The 6,897-nt window shown below is 38.1% G+C and overlaps 1 protein-coding gene across 1 annotated transcript in view; it reads right to left on the reverse strand.

Moving 5' to 3' along the window:
* The window catches only part of LOC110465798 (zinc metalloproteinase nas-13-like), a 37,352-nt gene that overhangs the window by 28,109 nt on the left and 2,346 nt on the right, over positions 1 to 6,897 (reverse strand). Inside the window, exon 2 of the mRNA XM_021521892.1 lies at positions 990 to 1,104. The gene's annotated coding sequence lies outside the window, so the exon portion shown is untranslated. The remainder of the gene's footprint in view (positions 1 to 989; positions 1,105 to 6,897) is intronic.

The raw sequence follows: 6,897 nt of genomic DNA on the forward strand, positions 1-6,897 counted from the left end.
TGTTTGATTTGATTTCGGATCTAAATAGATGCCTTCACACGGATGGAACGAACGTTTCAGTAATAAATGGAGGTAAGAACAAGGAATGTGTTCTTTTTACTTTTTAATTCATTCAACAAATGCATTTCATCGGTCGTTTCTGTTCTGTTGCCTACTAGCCTGTATCAGCGGGATTTCGCTATGAGGCGAGCTTGACGCCATATTGTTTTGGTTAGAAACGGGGCGTGGCTTAAGTGCGATGGGAGGAGCTTAACACGATTGATCATGATTCTATCGCAGATTAGAACATGGTCCGTATTCAATCAAAACACGCGTTGCAAACTAATCGTGTTAGAATAGTGTTTAGTACATCCTAATGTTGTACAGCTCCTTGCAAATGGTTCATAGTACATGGATACATACATTTGGAATTATGCATGCAGGGGATAGGCCTAAATTGAATGTACTTGGTTGTAAGTTACAAGGTTGTTGTTGTACGATAATGTTCATTATATTACATGATGCTATCTGTACTGGTATATTGGTATATTGATATACCATTTATACTTTATTTAGTTCTTTCTCTTTAATAAAGCCAGTTCGTAAGGTTCTTCGAACAGCAAAGGAAGTGTTTTCACAGTTGGAACATATATAGTGGTCAGCTGACTAAAAACTAGTAATATGTTATATTTAACATACGTTTTCCGTGTATTGCAATTAGAGGATACAAAGCAATTTGTTTTGTTTTGTTTGTGCTTTACGGCCTATTAACATCTATGGTCATTTAATGACGAGCCAGGTTAGAGTGGTGGAGGCAAACCGGAGAACCGGATGAAGAGCAACCGACCTGTGACCAATACCTGGCGACAATACCTGGCAACAATACCTGGCGACTGTTCCAAATAGGCTTCAAATTCACAATGGTGGAGGGCTAGTGATCGTACAGGCGCCTTAACCACTTAGCCACTGCGGCCAAAAGTAATTGTAAATGCTTATTGAAAAAAACTTACATGTTCGTGTGGATGTCTGTAAACTGATCCACGGACATTATAATGTCTCCCTCCAATTTGAAGGCGTTTTCTTTCTGAATAAAGGACAACTCAATCTTAATAGATGCTGCGGGATCTGCAAAGAAAATTCTAGCTTGTCAAAACCTAAACACAAATTCGTCTAAAAGTGATAATATCGAAATACTGATCAGTGTGTGTCTCATACTGGTAAAGCTAACAACCATATCCAAAAGGGTTACTAAACTGTAAAAGTGGATTTTTTTCGCTAGTGGAAATATTTATGTTGAGATCCTTTAAACTCATTGCGGTGTAGAAAATTGTCGCGTTGGCAATAGTTTAGAATAATAGATATTCTATCTAAATAGGATATATACATTAATATATAAATAGATATTTGCGTGTGAATTTCCTCGGGGTTAACTATTCAATGCAAACAATGCGAAAATTTCCACATCTCGAAAATGTCTACATTAACAGTAAGTTAAAGGAAGTCCCTTTAGTCGTTTCTGTGGGATTAGTGATCATAGTATTGTAGAAAAGGACAACAAGCATACTGGCTGCTCACTGACAGCTCGTACAGGAATTGCTTCTTTATATAATATATTTAACTTAATTATTTCAGTATTAACAGTATTAAGTGTATAAATTCTTGGAAGCAATATCCTTCAAATATATACATCGTTTCCAAATAAATCACTCTCTACACGATCACGATACTGATATACATGTCAAGTTTTAATTAAGTAAATAGTACCCCAGAGAAAAATAAATTTAAATGAAAAAAAATACTGTCAATATTAAGATTTAACAAATTAAAAGAGGTACATTTGCACCGTTTATAACCACGAAATTCATTTTACTACAATGTTGCCAAGAATTGTTTTTGAAAATTTATGTTGTAACTCCACTGTTTTCTTTCTGTATTCTTTTAAATAAACGCTTTGCGACACATTTATTTTTCAGTGTTATAAGAAATAAATTAGAAATCCGACTAGGCTTAAATACAAATAATGCACGTATTATAAAATATGCAGTAGTTTACCACGTACCTTAAAAGAATGCACGATCTGAGTTATTGTAAGCCAACTTAACATTTACATGTTATATCTGAAAGAGATGTATCTATTTATTTAAGCGATATCTCAAAAATAATTGAGATGTAACAAATTTCTGAATCATGACACGTGTATGACAGACAACGGCTATGATAAACACCTTCAGCTTCCTCTATGATCTGATCTATAGGCACGATGTCTTGATATGTTTTTGATATTTAATGTTTTATTTTGTATTGCATCGATATTAAAACATCGATTTAGCAATAGTCAAATCACAGAAAAGCCCTCCGAAAATTACAAACAACAGAATATCCATGTCATGTTTAACAAAACGTGGATGACAGTTGGACGGATATATGTGTACGTGTGTATGACGTTATTAATGTTAATTTATAGACAAGGCGACTATAATTGATCACAACTAATAATACGAGAGGTGACACAAATATCAGTCAAGAGGTTATTGATGAAATGAACCGAGCGCAGACTAATTGCCCATAAATCACACTTTTCTGTGCTGGGACTTTTCCAGACAGTTGACATGCAGACCCAGATCTATATTAATTTCTGAAAATTCTCCAGAAACCTTGGGATATTCATGTTAATATCGAGACAGAAAAGTCTGTATATTCAGTGGGCTAGCATTACTCAGAAGGGAAATGGAGTTGAGCGAAGTTTCCTTTAATTAATAAAGACAGAACAGTTGAACAAACAGTCAAGAGTCATTCACTCTGATGTTTAGCAGAGAAAACTTATAATACCAATATTCGAACAAGCGATTCATTATTATTTCGCACGGTAACAGACCCAGTAATGAGTATCATTATATATTTCTCGTTCAAAATAATTCAACGCTTCGACAATGGAGTGACTCTTGGTTAGCTATCACCGAAATACAAAAGTTCCACTCTCGAAATGCAAATTCTAAGGCTTTGTACGTGTCACCTTGCGATAAAACATCTACATGTAGTCTAGAAATTGTCATGGAGTACTACATTACATTGTTCTTTTAAATCACAGCTATGCAGGTTTCCTGCTCACTCGTGAAAACACTGAAGCGTTCTACCCCACCCATGAAAGGGCCGGTTTTCAAAACGGCCCCTTCTCTGATTCAAATTTCATGTTGGTGGTGCATTGCCCATGCCGTTGTGGTCACAAATCTATAAAGTATAAAGATTTAGGTCACTTGGTTTTTTATGGCTCCTCAAAGTTGTACCTTTCAGAAGCTGTCTAAGTGTTGATAAAATGTGCATGTTATGTAAAATATTAATGAAAATCTAATCAAATGATGGTCACCGTAAAGAATACATTCATGGCATGATTGTGACAAAAAATCATGTTTCCATCGCGCCATTTGGCTGTTTTATGGAAGAAACAATCTCAAAAATGCCATTTTCGATGATAACATTTTAGACACAAAAACTGTGTTTTTTAGAGAATACACCCTTTTATGGGCGTTGGATGCAAACCAATTTTTATCCTATTAAACAGTACGTAATATGCTATTGATGAGAGGAAAAATCATCAAAATGTAAGTGGTGGAACATTTTCAAATGTTGGGTTGAATTAGCCTATGGTTGAATTGCCGATTTTCGACTTTCTTTAGATAATTAACAAAAAAACGAGAGTATTTGCTCGGTATGTTGAGAATATGTACACAGATATGAAAAAAAGTGAGAGAAACACTTTTTCATAAAAAAAATCCAAGATGGCTACTTCACAAGTCCCCGTGGTTGAAGACATTGGCTGACAAATAGACAGAACAACAAACAAAACGTGTTCCTTATGATTTTGGTTGGTTTTCGCATTTACGGGAGTGTTCATAGCTACGGGCGATTGTATAATACCTATATTTATAAGTTTGGTTAGTCACATGGTAACGGGGATCTTTCATATCGAGCCCCAAACATACTTTCGACATATGCACTCCGTTGCCGCATGGAAAACTATTTCAAGTTTTGTCGGAATTTCTTTACCTGTGGTTGTAATGGTCGAGGGTTTTCCAGCGTCCTGTAATACCCAAGGTAGTACAAGATACTGGAGATGTGCGCACACATTCCCATCGTTCTCTCTCCAACTGGGCACTGGCAGTAGTAGTCCTTTATTGGGGCCTCAACATCGGGTGAAACGGTGAACCGTATCCAAACGTTATATTTCGTTTGGCTTTTGTGTCGAGAATGTATTTGACATCGGAGAAGGTCTGGGGAGTGCTGGTAAAGCCACACCTCATAGTCTCCGTCATCACTTAAATGTTCGGCGATGTAACCAGGAGCCAGAGATATCTGATACGTTCCACACGTAATGGTTCTCAAGTAATCAAGATCGAGACGGGGAAACAGTACGGAAGATGCATCCATCTTGACAAACTCGGACCTTGCCCGTCTAGATAGATCCGGATCTGTCTTGACTCTCTGAGCTAAACCATTCGGTGTTGTCAAACGGTCCTTCATACGTTCAGCCATTAGCCTATCTTTGGCATCTCTCTCTGGAGATCTCTGGTAGATCGGTCCTCTAATAACATTCAGACAGGCTGTGACAGTTCGAAGCAAAGCCTCGATGACATTGATAAAGCTTTTAGACACCAATTGCGTTCGGAAGAACGTCCAGTGTTTCAGACGACCATGATAGGATTCCACAATCCACCTCGATTTGGTGATAGTTCTGTCAAGATTTGCTTGGACGTCAGAATGTTAACTTTGACCGGGTTTCGGGTATGACGGCATGCTAGCATTGAGGCCAGAGGCTTCGAGAACTGGTAGGACATCTCTAAAACCTCGGTCAACGACAACGTTGTCGTCTGGTTGTAACCAAGTAACTAGCTTGTCCAAGACTTTTTTGGTAATTGTAGCATCATTTTCGCTGCAAGTGAATGGTCCTACTGTGTCCAGAATGTAGCCATCTGGTAAGGCGATGCTCATGAATTTGAGATAGTTTCTCTTCTTCTGGCCACAGTAGGACATTCTCTGGAGCTTGTGGTCGGAGCTTTTCTGGATATAAATATAGGTGCCATCTAATATGGCAGTGGCTTTATCTCCAAAAAATGCTTCTGAAAAGACAGTATTGTGCCCGAGCAACTGTTCTCTTGTCAAGTGATCCGGACCTAGAAATTGTGGGACTATCGATGTGTCTAATGCCTGTACTATGGAGTGGAAAGTTTTGGACACACTTGACTTGGAAATTCCAAAAAGAGAAGAACACTGACTCCAGGAAATGTCGGTTTTCAGTTTTACCCAGAACAGTAATAGAGCATCGTGTGTAGTCTTGGTATATATACCAGATGAAAGATATGGGGAACAGTGCGAGTGGATTTCGAGGAACTGATCTTTGGACCAACCTGTCCAGGCCATGCATGCCGAGTCATCAAGAGAAGAAAAGCTTATTGTAAACGCAGACTGGTTCTGTGAAAGGACGTGCGACACCTCTAGGAGGTCATTAATGATTTCGGACGATTTTGATGGTAACTGAGATTCCAAGGAACCTCTACCATCAAGGACAACCTCTGTAGACGGATCTAAGTCGTTACCAATAAGGTGAATGGAGCAGACGCGGGATGAGGTGGGACACCACAGTTTGTGTGAATAGATCAGGTGATGTCTTGCACGTTTTGGTAAGACTGATGATTTTGTTCCATTTCTTGCAAAGGTAACAAGACAGAGACAGCATTTTTTGTGTGAAGATGATCCATTCAAAAGATCATGAAGGGTCAGCAACGGCAGGATATGGGACGGGGAGTCGTCTTCTTCCTCTATTTCCTGGTTCTGCTCGGGTTCAGGTTCAGGCTGATTTTTGTTCCGAAGATACTTCATGTAGCACTTCTGGCAAATAAGTGCTTGTTCCTTTGCTGACATCAATCCTTGTTGCACCAGCGTATCTAGGAGCCATTTATATTGTGGACTATTTACATTGCGTGCACTTCTGTTCTTATTGCCACTACGTTTCTTGAAGTATACTTGACACCCTTCTCCAACACATTTACCCTCCATCTTGAAACAATAACGATTGGTTTATGAAGCGTCGATAAAGTAACAAAATAGCAAGCCACCGATGATTGCTGTAAACAGCTAATACTTAGTAGTTTGGTACAATTATGCGAAAATGTGTGATAAATAACGAACAACTAATTACACAAAATAACAAGACAATATAATAAATCACATTCAATACCTCCAAGAAGCGCAGAATTGATTGATTACTTAGAACAAAATAAAGTATTTCATATGGATAATCTATCTATTCGATGTGGCGTGGTCGGCAGGCACAAAGAAAGTGAGACAAGTCAGGGTCCCAACCCTGACAGAGCCACAACGCTTTGGAGATGGGACAATAAAACAAGGAAAGTGAGACAAGAATAGCTAGCGTCGAGTCAATGATTCCGTAAACGTATAGACAAAGACAAGAAGATACGGATAAATGTACAAGGCCACACGATCAGAAAATTCAGAAGAGGACAACTTGAGATAGAACAGTATTCATGTATCAGGGTGTCCTCAGTGTAAATCTTTATATCGATACTGTTTATTTAGTCGTTACACATCATAAAACTGTCATGAAAATATCCGCTCTGATATTCAATATAAAAGTTTGTATATAATAAGCTATATAATAGGGTTTCAGACAAGGTTGTTACTCATTTCCCCTTTTCTTTCAATTTACAACCACATTCAGGCGGCGATATGAGAACGTTCCACCACATGGAATTAGCTGATTTTTGGTACACATATGAAACAAGTAAAGCTCTATCCGATTTTCTGATGGAAATTTGCATCCAAAACTATATAACGGGAGAAAATTGCAATTTTATGGCATTTTTCTTCATAATTGTGTCTCTGCAAGTGCATTTTCATCCGAGA

Source organism: Mizuhopecten yessoensis, unplaced genomic scaffold (genome assembly GCF_002113885.1).
Source record: "Mizuhopecten yessoensis strain PY_sf001 unplaced genomic scaffold, ASM211388v2 scaffold11101, whole genome shotgun sequence".
Classification (NCBI taxonomy): Eukaryota; Metazoa; Mollusca; class Bivalvia; order Pectinida; family Pectinidae; genus Mizuhopecten; species Mizuhopecten yessoensis.